This window comes from Lissotriton vulgaris, chromosome 8, assembly GCF_964263255.1.
Source record: "Lissotriton vulgaris chromosome 8, aLisVul1.2, whole genome shotgun sequence".
Taxonomy (NCBI): Eukaryota; Metazoa; Chordata; class Amphibia; order Caudata; family Salamandridae; genus Lissotriton; species Lissotriton vulgaris.
In genome coordinates, this window is record NC_141696.1 from 299,824,529 (window position 1) to 299,840,494 (window position 15,966).

Below are 15,966 nucleotides of genomic sequence, written 5' to 3' on the forward strand. Positions count from 1 at the left end.
TCATTCTTGCACACTTATGCCCTCTATGTGTTGATGTATGTTTCATTATACAGAGCAGTTAGGAGACAAAAGAAAAAGGAAAATCCAATGTTAAGGCATCTGTGGAACCCTCGACCCTGTTGACAAGCCAGGTCGCTCCCCCACCGCGTAAGCATCCCCCTTGCTGCCTCTGTTGATTCCTGCTTTTTTTCCTGCCATTCTTGCATTTTCCCGCTCCCGCCGCTGCCTCCCCAGCGGCCCGCACCCGCGCCTGATTCGCCACCAGCCCCCCTACCAGCTGCTCCTCCCTCCCTCACCTCCTTCTTAATGGAGGCCGCTGCGCCTAAGGCAAGCCCGTCTGCGCCTAGACCGTGCCCAGCACCAGAACCCCTAGACCCCACGCTCGCCACGATGCCAGACTCAGATACGACGCCGACTCCCTCCACGCACTAAATGCCAGCCAACTTAACACCTGCTTCCAGGCCTCCCCAAAACGGACGCACTGACCCTTCTCCTGCCGCATCTGCAGCTTCACCTGCGGCAGACCCACCAAACCTCCTAGAACTAGACCCAACCACCTCCGCTGCATTCTACTCAACACCCGCTCCGGACGCAAACACGCCATCGAGCTCTGGGACCTGCTCAACACCTTCGCCCCAGACGTGGCCTTCCTCACCGAGACCTGGTGGAACGACTCCTCGGCACCCGACATCGCCATAGCCATCCTGGACGGCTACAAGATCACCCGCAGGTACCGCGCCAATGGAGTCGGAGGAGGAATAGTCATCGTCTACAAGTCCACCCTCAAGGTCACCACCCACGCAGACAACACCCTCAACACCACCGAACACTTGCACTTCCGGATCCACACTGACCCCAACACCACCCTTAGAGTAACACTCGTCTACAGACCCCCTGGACCCTGGGCTCAGTTCAGCGACTCCATCGCCGACCTCACCAGCACCCACGCACTCGCCTCCACAGACTACATCCTCCTCGGGGACCTGAATGCACGATGCATGACTCCACCACCCCCCCGATCACCAACAGCGCCAACCATCTAACCTCCTGGACCAACACCGACGACGACGAGACACGCAAGATCATGAACTCCATCCACTCAGGATCTCCGTCAGACCCATGCCCACACCACGTCCACACCATGCCCACACCATATATTCAACAAAGCAGACACGGCCATCGCACCCCAACTACGGAAGGTCATCAACATCTCCTTCAAAAAAGCGACATTTCTGGAAAGCTGGAAGCACGCCGAAATCAACGCCCTCCTCAAAAAGCCCAAGGCGGACCCCAAGGACCTCAAGAACTTCTGACCCATTTCCCTGCTCCCGTTCCCGGCAAAGGTCATCGAGAAAATCATCAACATTCAACTGACCCGCCACCTCGAAGACAACAACATCCTGGACCCATCCCAATCCGGATTCAGACGAAACCACAGCACTGAGACAGCCCTCATCGCCAACACAGATGACATTAGACGCCAACTGGACAACGGCGAAACATCAGCCCTCATCCTCCATGACCTTTCAGCCGCATTTGACACGGTCTGCCACCGCACCCAAAAGACACGCCTCCAAGAAGCCGGAATCCAAGAGAAGGCCCTGACTGGACCATGTCCTTCCTCTCTGGCAGAACCCATAGCATCCGGCTCCCACCTTTCCGATCAGAAGCCACCGATATCATCTGCGGCGTCCCCCAGGGCTCATCCCTCAGCCCAACACTGTTCAACATATACATGGCCCCCCTCCCACAAGTGGACTGCCACCACAACCTCAACATCATCTGCTACGCCGACGACACCCAGCTCATCCTCTCCCTCACCAAGGACCCCCACACCGCCAAAACCCACATTCACAAGGGCATGAAGGCCATCGCCGACTGGATGAGGAGCAGCCGTCTGAAACAGAACTCGGACAAGACAGAGGTCCTCCTCCTCAGACCCACCCCCTTAGCCTGGGAAGACTCCTGGTGGCCGACCGCTCTAGGAACAGCTCCGACACCAACCGACCACGCACGCAACCAAGGATTCATCCTCGACTCCTCCCTCTCCATGTCCAAGCAAGTCAACACCGTCTCCTCCTCTTGCTACAACACCCTACGCTTGCTCCGCCGGATCTACAAATGCCTCCCGACCGAAACAAGTGACACAGGCCCTCGTCAGCAGCAGACTGGACTACGGCAACGCACTCTACGCAGGAATCCCAGCCAAACACCAACAGCGACTACAACGCAGCCAAAACGCCTCCGCCCGACTGATCGTCAACTCCCTCCGCCGCAGCCACATCACCCCCCTCCTGAGAGACCTGCACTGGCTCCCCATTGACAAGAGGATCACCTTCAAGCTCCTCACCCACGCACACAAAGCACTCCACAACGCCGGACCACCCGACCTGAACAGCAGACTCAGCTTCTACACCCCCACCCGCCAGCTCCGCTCCGCCAGCCTCGCCCTCGCAGATGTCCCCCGCATCCAGCATACGACCGCCGGTGGCAGATCCTTCTCTTACCTCGCCGCCAAAACCTGGAACACCCTCCCAACCCACCTTTGTCAGACCCAAGACCTACTCGCCTTCAGAAGACTCCTCAAGACCTGGCTCTTCGAGCAGTCGCGGCCCCCACCCCCCCCCCTCAGTGCCTTGAGACCCTCACGGGTAGGTAGCGCGCTTTACAAGTACCCTGATTGATTGATTGGAACAATAGATACCTCTCTAAACTAAAATGTGCCTAAAACCACTAGGGGTCCACTGCTTACATATTAAATCATTGCTTCTCCATTTCTGCATATTTGGGGGGCTGGTGCTCTCAGAGGGTCAGGGGGCACCAGGGAGGGGAAAAAGGGAGGGGACGCCCCCAGAGTTATAGAGGAGTAGGGGGACAACAGGAGGCAGGGCAGACGGAAGGAAGTGGACACAAAAAGAAATGAGATGGGGCAGAAGCCTCCCATGCCTTCCCTGGGTTAAGATGTAGCTATGCTTGTCTCTTCAGCATGAATCTACTAACCCATGGATCCCCTGTAGTCCCCAAGCTCTAAGATGACCAGCCCCCACTTCTTACACCTCCTCAGATTCTGAGTCATCTGTCTGCGACTGGTCAGTCTCATTACGGGTATCCCAAGCCCTCAGTATTTCTGTCCATGGTTTTGCCAGGGGTTTACGCCTCTTTGTAACCCTGTTTTCACATATCAAAGCTCTCTGCTCTGGCCCAGTTCTCAACGTCTTTGTCGCACTATTAGTGGGCCCTGTACCGCCCTCCATCTCAGAGCGATTCTCTACTTAGCCAGTAGGAAGGCCAAATCCACAAATCTGTGACTCATCCGTTTGGATTTAGGCCTCGGGAAAAGTCCCAGGTAGCAGATTTCCAGGCTCCAATACAGATCACGGGCCAGGACCCTATTCAATGTCTCAACAACTGTGGCCCAACATTTCTGCAGATCTGGGCAGGGCCACATCATGTCATTGAAATTGGCAACTAATGTTCGACAGCTAGCACATGACAGGTCATCTCGCTTATATATTACATTCAATTGATGTGGCGTACGGTACGTTCTATGCAAAATATTGAATTGTATGAGCTTAAATGCTGTATTCCTTGATACCTTTTTTCGACTCCTCAGGTCCTTTTCCCATCCTTTCTCAAATAGTTGCCGGCCCAGAGAGCCCTCCCATTTCCCTTATATGCGAGGCAAATTATTCTGTGACATCTCTGTGATCGCCAGATAGAGACTGTTAGAACCGGGGTTTCTATTTGGCCGGGGTATGTACCCTAGTCCAAGTAGGGACCACCGCTTCTGATAGGGTAGCTTGGCGCAGAGCCAGCAGGCTTAACATCAGAGGCAATGTGTAAAGTATTTGTGAAACACACTAACAGTTCTCAGTAAGACACGCACCAAAGAAAAAGACACTACACCGATGAAATATAAAAACACAAATATCTTTATCTCAAAATTATGCAAGATCCAAAAATAGTAAGACTTCACATATAGATAATCAAAGTTTTTCCGTCATAATGTCTTTTGGGATGGCTGTTATAGAGTTTCTAGTAGGGATTGTCTTTTCTGTGGGAAAACATTAAGGCAGAACCGTCCTTCGAGTGCAGAAGATTATACACTGCTCGCAGTCTTTGTGGGTCTGTACCACTTGGGTGAGCAGTACTTAACATGTAGGGTAAAACAGTGCAGAAAACCCCTCTGGGCTCCTACTAGGGGCAATGCGCCGACGACACCCAGCTCATCCTCTCCCTCACCAAGGACCCCCACACCGCCAAAACCCACATTCACGAGGGCATGAAGGCCATCGCCGACTGGATGAGGAGTAGCCGTCTGAAACTGAACTCGGACAAGACGGAGGTCATCCTCCTCAGACCCACCCTCTTAGCCTTGGAAGACTCCTGGTGGCCGACCGCTCTAGGAACAGCCCCGACACCAACCGACCACGCACGTAACCTAGGATTCATCCTCGACTCCTCCTTCTCCATGTCCAAGCAAGTCAACACTGTCTCCTCCTCCTGCTACAACACCGTACGCTTGCTACGCCGGATCTACAAATGCCTCCCGACCGAAACAAGAAGAACAGTGACACAGGCCCTCGTCAGCAGCAGACTGGACTACGGCAACGCACTCTACGCAGGAATCCCAGCCAAACACCAACAGCGACTACAACGCAGCCAAAACGCCTCCGCCCAACTGATCGTCAACGCCCTCCGCTGCAGCCACATCACCCCCCTCCTGAGAGACCTGCACTGGCTCCCCATCGACAAGAGGATCACCTTCAAGCTCCTCACCCACGCACATAAAGCACTCCACAACGCCGGACCACCCTACCTGAACAGCAGACTCAGCTTCTACACCCCCACCCGCCAGCTCCGCTCCACCAGCCTCGCCCTCGCAGATGTCCCCCGCATCCAGCATACGACCGGCGGCGGCAGATCCTTCTCTTACCTCGCCGCCAAAACCTGGAACACCCTCCCAACCCACCTTCGTCAGACCCAAGACCTACTCGCCTTCAGAAGACTCCTCAAGACCTGGCTCTTCAAGCAGTAGCGGCACCCCCCCCCCCCCAGTGCCTTGAGACCCTCACGGGTAGGTAGCGCGCTTTACAAGTACCCTGATTGATTGATTGGAACAATAGATACCTCTCTAAACTAAAATGTGTCTAAAACCACTAGGGGTCCACTGCTTACATATTAAATCATTGCTTCTCCATTTCTGCATATTTGGGGGGCTGGTGCTCTCAGAGGGTCAGGGGGCACCAGGGAGGGGAAAAAGAGAGGGGACGCCCCCAGAGTTATAGAGGAGTAGGGGGACAACAGGAGGCAGGGCAGACGGAAGGAAGTGGACACAAAAAGAAATGAGATGGGGCAGAAGCCTCCCATGCCTTCCCTGGGTTAAGGTATAGCTATGCTTGTCTCTTCAGCAGGAATCTACTAACCCATGGATCCCCTGTAGTCCCCAAGCTCTAACATGACCAGCCCCCACTTCTTACACCTCTTCAGATTCTGAGTCATCTGTCTGCGACTGGTCAGTCTCATTACGGGTATCCCAAGCCCTCAGTATTTCTGTCTATGGTTTTGCCAGGGGTTTACGCCTCTTTGTAACCCTGTTTTCACATATCAAAGCTCTCTGCTCTGGCCCAGTTCTCAACGTCTTTGTCGTACTATTAGTGGGCCCTGCACCGCCCTCCATCTCAGAGCGATTCTCTGCTTAGCCAGCAGGAAGGCCAAATCCACAAATCTGTGACTCATCCGTTTGGATTTAGGCCTCGGGAAAAGTCCTAGGAAGCAGATTTCCAGACTCCATTACAGATCGCGGGCCAGGACCCTATTCACTGTCTCAACAACTGTGGCCCAACATTTATGCAGATCTGGGCAGGGCCACATCATGTGATTGAAATTGGCATCTAATGTTCGACAGCTAGCACATGACAGGTCAACTCGCTTATATATTACATTCAATTGATGTGGCGTACGGTACGTTCTATGCAAAATATTGAATTGTATGAGCTTAAATGCTGTATTCCGTGATACCTTTTTTCGACTCCTCAGGTCCTTTTCCCATCCTTTCTCAAATAGTTGCCGGCCCAGAGAGCCCTCCCATTTCCCTTATATGTGAGGCAAATTATTCTGTGACATCTCTGTGATCGCCAGATAGAGACTGTTAGAACTGGGGTTTCTATTTGGCCGGGGTATGTACCCTAGTCCAAGTAGGGACCACCGCTTCTGATAGGGTAGCTTGGCGCAGAGCAGGCAGGCTTAACATCAGAGGCAATGTGTAAAGTATTTGTGAAACACACTAACAGTTCTCAGTAAGACACGCACATAAGAAGTCCCACCGCAAGGAGTCGAAAGCCTTTTCCAGGTCTACAGCCATCACTATTGCAGTAGGAGACATCTCCAACTCTAGATGATACATCACATGATATAGCCTCCGTAAATTATTAGATGTTGAGCGACTGAGGATAAACCCATTTTGGTCCCTGCATATGCGGTAAGAGCCGGACCGAGAGCACCTTGCTAAGAATATTAAAATCAAGGTTCAACATTGACAGGGGCCTAAAGTCTGTTGTGCTCGCCACTTCCTTCTTGGTTTTTCGGCAGAGGGATCACCAACGCCTCTCTAGGTGATGGCGGAAGATGACCTTCCTCAAATGCCACAGTGTACATTTGCACCAATCTCGGAGCCAAGGTATCTATAAACGTAATATAGAATTCAGCCGGGAGGCTGTCCAGGCCCATCATTTTCCCCTGCGCCATTCCTTTGATGGTGGATCTAACTTCTTGCAGGGCTATTGGTGGCTTCACTAAATCTCTAGTAGCCTGATCCAGGCTTTTCAAATCCAAATCCAATCCCTCCAGATAGCCCCCGAAGACCCTGACCGACACGCCTGACGTACTCCGCCGCCACCCTCATCGCTTTCAACTCCGGCCGACTCCCAGAATGCCATCAAGCCACACCACGACGCACCCACGGACCTTTCAGCTGCCACGCCTGCAAATTCACCTGCATCCGGACCTGCCTCGCACCAGCACCAAGTCGAACACCAGAAGCACCCACCTCAAGTGCATCCTGCTCAACACCCGCTCCGTCCACAGACACGCCATCGAACTCTGGAACCTCCTAGACGCCACAGCCCCTGACGTGGCCTTCCTCACGGAGACCTGGATGAACGCCTCTTCAGCTCCCGACATCGCCATCGCTATCCCAGAGGGCTACAAGATCGTCCGGAGGGACCGCAACGCCAACCAGATGGGAGGAGGCATCGCCATCATCCACAAGAACACCATCCGTCTCACGACCAGCACCGACAACACCCTGACCACCACCGAACACCTGCATTTCCAGATCCACACCACCCCGAACACCACCCTCAGAGGCACCCTGATCTACCGACCCCCTGGACCACGCACACAATTCAGCGAGGACATCGCCGACTTCGTCAGCCCGCATGCCCTCCCCTCCGCTGACTACATTCTCCTGGGGGACCTCAACTTCCACCTGGAGAACAACAACGACCGCAACACCACCACCCTGCTGGACAACCTCGCCAACCTGGGACTCAAGCAACTGGTGTCCACCCCCACCCACCTCGCCGGACACACACTCGACGCAGTCTTCTCTTCCAGCACAGACATCGACTTCAGCCACGCCACAGAGCTTCAATGGACGGACCACAGCTGCGTCCACTTCACCTTCAAGAGAACGACGTCCCACCACCACCAGCAACAGGCCGCCCGCAGAAGCTGGAACAAGATCACAGCAGACCAGCTCGCCACCTCCCTGAGCCAGCACCCTCCTGCCAGCTCAGCGAACCCCAGCCAGGCCGCCGACAACCTCACGAAGTGGATCAGCATCTGCGCGGACGAGCTCGCCCCGCTGAGGACCCCGCCCAGCAGACCCGGAAGCAAGAAAGCCCTGTGGTTCACCGACGAACTCAAGAGCTCCAAGAAGAACTGCCGAGCCCTCGAGAAAGTCTGGAGAAGGGAACCCACACCGGACAACAGGACCTCCTTCAAGCTTGCCACCCGGAAGCACCACCAGCTGATCCGCGCCGCCAAGAAAACAGCATTCAAGGAACGGTTGGACAACAACGCACTCAACTGCAAGGAACTCTTCAACATCGTGAAAGAGCTTTCCAACCCCAGCGCAGGAAACAACGACATCACCCCATCGCAAGACCTCTGCAACTCCCTCGCTTCATACTTCCACAACAAGATCGCGGACATACACAACAGCTTCAACAACCAACCAACGCACACCATGACCGAACAACCACCCCCCACCACCACCCTCCACGCCTGGACCCCGATCAGCACCGAAGACACCATCCGCACGATGAACTCCATTCACTCCGGATCACCGACCGACCCCTGCCCTCACCACGTCTTCAACAAGGCACCCCACCTGCGAGACATCATCAACACATCATTCGACACCGCCACCTTCCCTGAGAGCTGGAAACACGCCGAACTCAGCGCCCTGCTCAAGAAACCAACAGCGGACCCCACCGAACTCAAGAACTACCGCCCCATCTCGCTCCTCCCGTTTCCAGCCAAAGTCATCGAGAAGACCGTCAACAAGCAGATGGCCGCCTTCCTCGAGACGAACGGATCCCTCGACCCCTCACAGTCCGGCTTCCGAGCCAACCACAGCACCGAGACCGCCCTCATCGCCGCCACCGATGACATCCGAGCCCTGATGGACAATGGAGAAACAGCGGCCCTCATCCTCCTAGACCTCTCCGCGGCATTCAACACGGTCTGCCACCGCACCCTAGTACAGCGCCTCAGCAACATCGGAATCCAGGACAAAGCGCTGGAATGGATCATCTCCTTCCTCGACGGAAGAACACAGAGAGTCCGCCTACCACCGTACAAGTCAGAGGCCTCCGAAGTCATCTGCGGCGTCCCTCAAGGATCATCTCTGAGCCCCACCCTCTTCAACGTCTACATGAGCCCCCTCGCGGCCATCGTACGCAAACACAACCTCAGCATAATCTCCTACGCCGACGACACCCAGCTGATCCTCTCCCTGACCAACAACCCCGCCTTCGCCAGAGCCAACCTGCATGAAGGGATGAAAGAGGTAGCCGAGTGGATGACGACCAGCCGCCTGAAACTGAACTCTGACAAGACGGAGGTCCTCATCCTGGGCTCTTCCCCCTCCGCCTGGGACGACTCCTGGTGGCCTCCCGCCCTGGGCACCGCACCCAAACCGACAGACCATGCACGCAACCTGGGCTTCATCCTGGACTCCTCCCTCTCCATGACCAGGCAAGTCAACAATGTCTCCTCGGCGTGCTTCAACATCCTACGCATGCTACGGAAGATCTTCCGGTGGATCCCCACCGAGACCAGGAAGCCTGACGATCGTGAGGAACTTCGTGTGAAATCTCCGAGGGAAGGTGCACCCCGCTTTATCGATCCTGTTGTCGAAACAAGTGGCCCGAAGACTTTTCCCGCGAAGATCCCTGCCTCCTGACGGCTGCGACGGACTGCTGCCCTGACTGTAGACCTGTTTTGGCGCCTGGCGTAGACCTTGGTACAGCGAGACGATTGACGGGCCTTCTTGGTGACGCCATTGTTCTTTGAGTTAAGTATTCGTGGGTCGCTCCCAAATCCTTAGTTGTTGTGGGTGCTTAGTTGTTGCATGGTTCCATTGCATTTGTGGTTCTTTGTATTTTGCTCTTAGTTGTTCTATTTGACGTCTGCAGTCGCCAAAAACCGAGGGTTTTTGCACTTTTTGCGGGGACATTGTAATCCAATAACCCTTGACGTTTGTGAAACTCAGTTAGTGTGCACGATGCCTGGCCGTAGTACTTTGTTCAGTTGCTTCAGAGGTTGTGGTGCAGATTCCCGATTGGAGGACTCGTGTCCGATACCTCCGGTTGGAAATCCAATTTACAAATTATATAGTCGACATGGTGTGGGTCCTATCACGTTCAATGATTGTTGGGTCCGCTACACTAAAGATGACGGTGTCCTTAGTTGGCCACCTCACGGTAGTTTTGAGACCCCGATATTAGATAATCTTGAAGCTAAATTGTTCCAAAGAAAAGCAAGGCCGGCCATGTTTGATTCCTTTCGGTTATGGCGTAAGGAAGCCAAGCAGAAAGAAATCAAACAGCTTAAACGTAATAAGAGAGAAGGTATTGTTACAACGATGAGAAATGCAGAGCAGTTTCAGCGAGACAAAGAAGAGAAGGAAAAGGAAATTTTTGATAGATTACAACGTATGACAGTGGATAAATGTTATCCCGTTTTACCGACGTGTACGGAAAAGAAGGGAGAGGAAGCAGTAGAGGACCCTTTATTATCCTATCTATTGAAGTCGCCACCTCCTTATGCACAGGATACCACAGCTCCCGTGGTTCCTCCTGTTCCTCAACCTGCTGTTCTGGCAGCTGCTAATCAGCCTGTCATTAACCCTGTCATTTCGAATCCTCTTGTTCCTATCCCCCTACCTGCTACTGTCCCTACTGCTCCTCCGTCTATACCTTCTCAATCTACTGTTCCCGCTACTCTTGTGGCTACTCCTGCTGCTCCTGTTTCTCCCGTTTTTGGTTCTTCTATTGTTACCCCTTTACTTCTCCCTTCTACCACGTCTGTTGGGCGACGTATCCCTAATATTGCTGCCAACTTTTTTCCTTCTCTTAGACCGATTCTTGGGTCGGCTGGTTCTGATGCTCCTCAAAGACGAAGTCAGCTTCCTGGTGGTAGGGAACGTGACACGCTATATAATATGGCGAAAAATTGGATTAGATACCCCCTTAAGAATCCTCCACGTATAGTTGTTGAGACTTTCTCTCAATTCAATGAGCCAACACAAAGATTTGTGTTTGAAGAAATGTGCAAACTCTTACGCGATGAGATATCAGTTGACGCGGCAGATGATGTACTGGCTGCTCTAACTGAACTTCAGCTTCAGTTTTCAAGTGGTATGATCGTGGGTAGCAATGTTAGACGTGCTGTCGAGCATCTACTATCTTTTCGTCCCGCTATAATGCCTCGTGCACTGTTTAAAGACGAACATGAGGAGTGGAAGGCAACGCCTGGTCAGTATCCCATTCGCGAAGTTCCACCAGTATGGAGGCCAGGTGATGCGGCTGCTAACCCTCCGATCCTGCCACATTTCCAGAGAGTTTGGATACACTTCCCATGGAAACAATCGGAAGTTTTGCAGGTTAAGCAAACTTTGCCTGACCCTCGCAAAAATCCTGCAGGGTACTATAAAGAATTGTCTCAGTTAGTGGATGCTACGATAATGAATCTTGCCGACATCAACATGTTGTTCGGCAATGTCGTGCCGCAACCAGTATGGGCGAAAATACGTCACAAAGATCATGCAGCTGAATTAGGTGGTGATTGGGCTGCACTTACAGCCGCGGACGGTTTGCAGGTTGGTGGGGCTAAGCCCGAGCAGTTAATTATGGCTTTGCCTCAGAGAATAATTACCCATATGAAAACGCTTATGCCAGCTATGAAAGTTAACTGGGACAAATTGTCTGCTTGTAAGCAAAAGAAGGACGAGAGTGTCTCCGATTTCTTTACTAGATTTGAGGAGGCATTCATTGATCATAGTGGGCAAGATATGGGCACTGAGGGAGGTCAGAGATTGTTTGTGGACAAATTTGTGTCGAATTTGTTGCCGGACTTAAGCAACAAATTGAGAAATTCAGAGAGTGCGTGGGCTGTTTCTACTTCTGCCCAAATATTGGCTACGGCTTAATATTATGAAAATAGAGAGAAAGAGGAAAAAGATCGTGCAGAAAAAAAGACGAAGGAGCTCAAAACGAAAGTTTTGTTGCAACAAGCATATCCACCGTGCTCGAATCAGAATGATTCTCAGCAGCGGAATAGATCGCAGTCACAGCCCGCTAGGTCACAGTCGCGGAATGACTCTTCTTCGCAGAGATCTATGCTTGGGTACAATCAGTGTGCCTATTGTAGAGGTGAGGGTCATTTGAAATTTGATTTTCCAGTTTTGCGTGATCTAAATAGTGGTAATTCATCTAGAGGAGGCCGTAGTGGTCCTCAGCAGGCTTCACGAGGTAGAGGTCGTGGCGTTACACAGGATCAAAATGAGCGTTCTAATAATTCCTCTGATTCTAATAATTGTTTTGATCAGCGTGGGTCATCATCAGGTAGATCCGCACAGTACAATGTGGACGATTATTACGTCGATCAGAGTGCTGACGACGGTAATTACTAGGACAGCCATAGACAAGGAGAGGGAGTAGTATCAGTTCCGGTTGATCAGAGAGGGCCTTACGTCGCAGTTGCCACCTCGGGCGTAGTTGAGCCTTTTCTGTTGGACACTGGTGCAGCGAAAAGTTCCATCATGCATTCGAAACTCCCTGGCGCACCTTTGTCTGGCTTAACAAATGTTTACGTTGGATTCTCTGGCGCCCCTGTTAGCAATCCGGTTTCGCGCCCTTTGCCCCTCACAATTGGGCCTCGTGAGCTGAAAGCTCCTTTGATTTTGACCACTGGTTGTGGTGAAAATCTTTTGGGCCTGGATTTGCTTAAACGTTTGTATGCGACTTTGTATTGTTCTCCTGCGGGAGTAAAGCTCACATTGGGTGAGAAAGTAATCTCTCCTATGTACCTGTCCATCGATAAGCTCCCACCGGAATTGAGTTCTCTTCCTGCATCTTTATGGGCAACAGGTCTCAATGACGTGGGCCTGCTTGACATCTCCCCTTATGTTGTTCAACTGAAATTGAATGTGCGATTGCCACGTATTCCCCAGTATCGTATCTCCCTTGGTGGTGAGCGAGCGTTGTTAGCGATCATCTATGATTTGATCGAGAAAGATGTTATTGAGGAAACTCTGGGAAACGTGTGTAATAGCCCTGTGCTACCCATTTTGAAACGCACTGATCCATCTAAGCCTCCTGTTTATCGTTTTGTCATTGATTTACGGGAGGTGAACAAAATTGTGGTTCCTCAGTTCCCTGTGGTGCCTGATATTACGACTTTACTGACTCTGATTCCAGCATCTGCGCCCTGGTTCTCAGTAATCGATCTGAAGAATGCTTTCTTTAGCATTCCGGTTGCTGAGGAGAGCAGGGACCTTTTCGGTTTCTCTTTAGGTGGCCGCAGTTTTAGGTTTAAACGCGCTCCTCAGGGCTATTGTGAGAGTCCATCGATATATAGCCAAGCCCTGAAGAGTCAACTTGATGCGTTTGTGTTACCGGCTGGTGCGGCCTTGATCCAATATGTTGATGACTTATTGGTGGCTGCGGGCACACGAGAGATTTGCAAAACTGCTACGGTGTCTTTGTTGCAACATCTCTGTGACTTACATCACAAGGTGTCACCTTCTAAACTGCAATATTGTTGTCAAGAAGTAACCTATCTAGGTCACTTATTGTCAAAGGAGGGAAGAAGGTTGACCCCAGAGAGAATTGCAGCGATCGCTCGGATGACTGTGCCAACAACTCAGAGAGATGTGCGTGCCTTTTTAGGTATCACGTCATACTGCAGGCAATGGATTCCAAATTTTTCGTTGCTAGCGAAACCATTGGTAGCTCTTACGTGCAAGGATGTTCCAACTCCTTTTCCATGGACGGAAGAGTGTCAGAAAAGTTTTTCTGAACTGCGTGATGTGTTGTGTTCGGCCCCTGTGTTAGGTACTCCTGACTACAGCAAGCCGTTTACACTATACGTTCACGAGAGGGAAGGTTGTGCGTTGAGTGTTTTGACGCAACAATTTGGCGGTAAGCAGCGTCCATGTGCATATTTTTCCTCGACCTTGGACCCAGTAGCTAGAGCATTGCCGAGTTGTTTAATAGCGACAGCGGCAGCTGCGGTGTCCATCCGACAATCTGCAGGATTGGTCATGGATAATATGCTTACGGTGATGGTTCCGCATGCAGTTGACACACTCATGAACCGTACGAAAACCCAACACTTGACGAGTGCAAGGTTGTCTGGTTATGAGTTGACGCTTCTGGCAAGTCACATTCAAATAAAGCACTGCAATGTCCTAAACCCGGCGACTTTGTTGCCAACTAATATGGAATCAGACGAGGTACCACCACACGATTGTTATTTGCGAACTGAGGAAGAAACGAAGGGTCGTGTTGACCTAAAAAACACTCCATTGAAAGAACCCGATGGCACTTTGTATGTGGATGGTTCGTGTTTTAAGTTGCTGAATGGTGATGTGACGACTGCGTATGCTGTGGTGACGTTGAGTACGGTTGTGGAAACTGCGAGATTGAGTCAGAATTCAGCGCAAGCGGCAGAGTTGATTGCGTTAACAAGAGCGTGTGTTTTGTCGAAAGGGAAACGGGTGAATGTGTTTACTGACAGCCAGTATGCGTTTGGTGTTGCCCATAGTTTTGGACGATTGTGGAGAGAGAGAGGTTTCATGACATCGCATGGTACGAAGATTCAGCATGGACAGCTTGTGAATGATCTTTTGGATGCACTTACATTGCCCAAGCAGGTGGCAATTATTAAATGTAGTGCACACCGTAAGGTGACGGATGAAGTTGGTCGTGGCAACGCGTTTGCTGATGAGATTGCTAAGGAGACTGCGTGAAACCTTACAACTAGAATGTATGTGACGAGTTCGGTAAGGTGGCCTGCAGAAACTGGTATGTGTGAGGACACTATTGAAAGTGTGAAAGCGATTCAGAATGAGGCCACCGAGATTGAAAAGATCAAGTGGAAGGAGAGCACAGGAAAGTTGGATGCGAATGGCTGTTGGATTGATTTGTCGGAGAATAAAAGGTGGATATTGCCGGATGCATATGTGTTAGTTGTTGTGACCATGGCACACGGTTTGTCACATATTAGTGCGAAAGGTATTTGCAAGTTGTTGTCCCCTGTATGGAAGAATGATGGTATCGCTAAGTGTGCTGAGAGATTGGTCAAGAATTGTATGATATGTATGATGTACAATCCTGGCAAGGGAACTCCTACACCCCCTGGCCACTTTGCTCCTCCTTCATGTCCCTTTGAGGTAATTCAGTTGGACTTCATCCATATGGAGCGATGCAATAACCTAAAATACGTTTTAGTTGTGGTTTGCGCATTCTCCCGATGGATCGAAGCTTACCCTCTCAAAGACAATACTGCCCTGTCTACAGCGAAGGTCCTACTGAAGGAATACTTTCCTCGGTATGGAATGCCACGGATTGTATGGTCTGATAACGGAAGTGAGTTTGTGGGGAGTGTGATGAAGAGTGTGTGTAAGGGCCTTGGAATTACACAAAAATTCCATAGCGCCAACCATCCCCAGTCAGCAGGTTTGGTTGAGGGGTACAATGGTACTCTCAAGCTAAAACTCGCAAAGATTCAGGCTACGACTGGTCTCTCGTGGCCTGACGCTTTGCCCCTGGCTCTTTTGTCAACTAGGGCGACTGTACACTCTCGAGTAGGGCTCAGCCCATATGAGATTGTGTTCGGCCGTCCTGCAAATATTTGGGGGGTTCCTAGACCCAGTGCGTTTACCGATCTTGAGTATCCAATGCTGATTGATTACCTTCATGATCTGACTGCTAAACTGAGGTTAATTCATCAACAGGTCTTTGAAGCACTGCCGGCGCAGACGGAGGGTCCAGGCCACCAGCTCCAACCCAGAGACTGGGTGGTTACGAGGAACTTTGGCCGGAAACGAAATCTTGAGCCGAGGTTCATCGGGCCCTTTCAGGTGCTCCTTGCCACGAGAACTGCTGTTCGTTTGGAGGGCCGCAAGCATTGGGTGCATGCCACCCACACCAAAAAGGTACCAATACCTTTACCAGCGGACTCGTGGGTGAGGACGGGCATCGCCTCATCTGAAACGGAGGCTTTGCCGAATTTTGTGCCATTCAGTGACGCTCAGCCTGTGGGAGAGACTTCAGTGCAGCCGGACAATACTGTTGAACAGTTGTCATTGGAGAATTCAAAATCTGAACTATTGTCTGACCGACAGGACTCTGTTTCATCATCCGACCAATTGTTTGAAGAGCAGACTCGTCC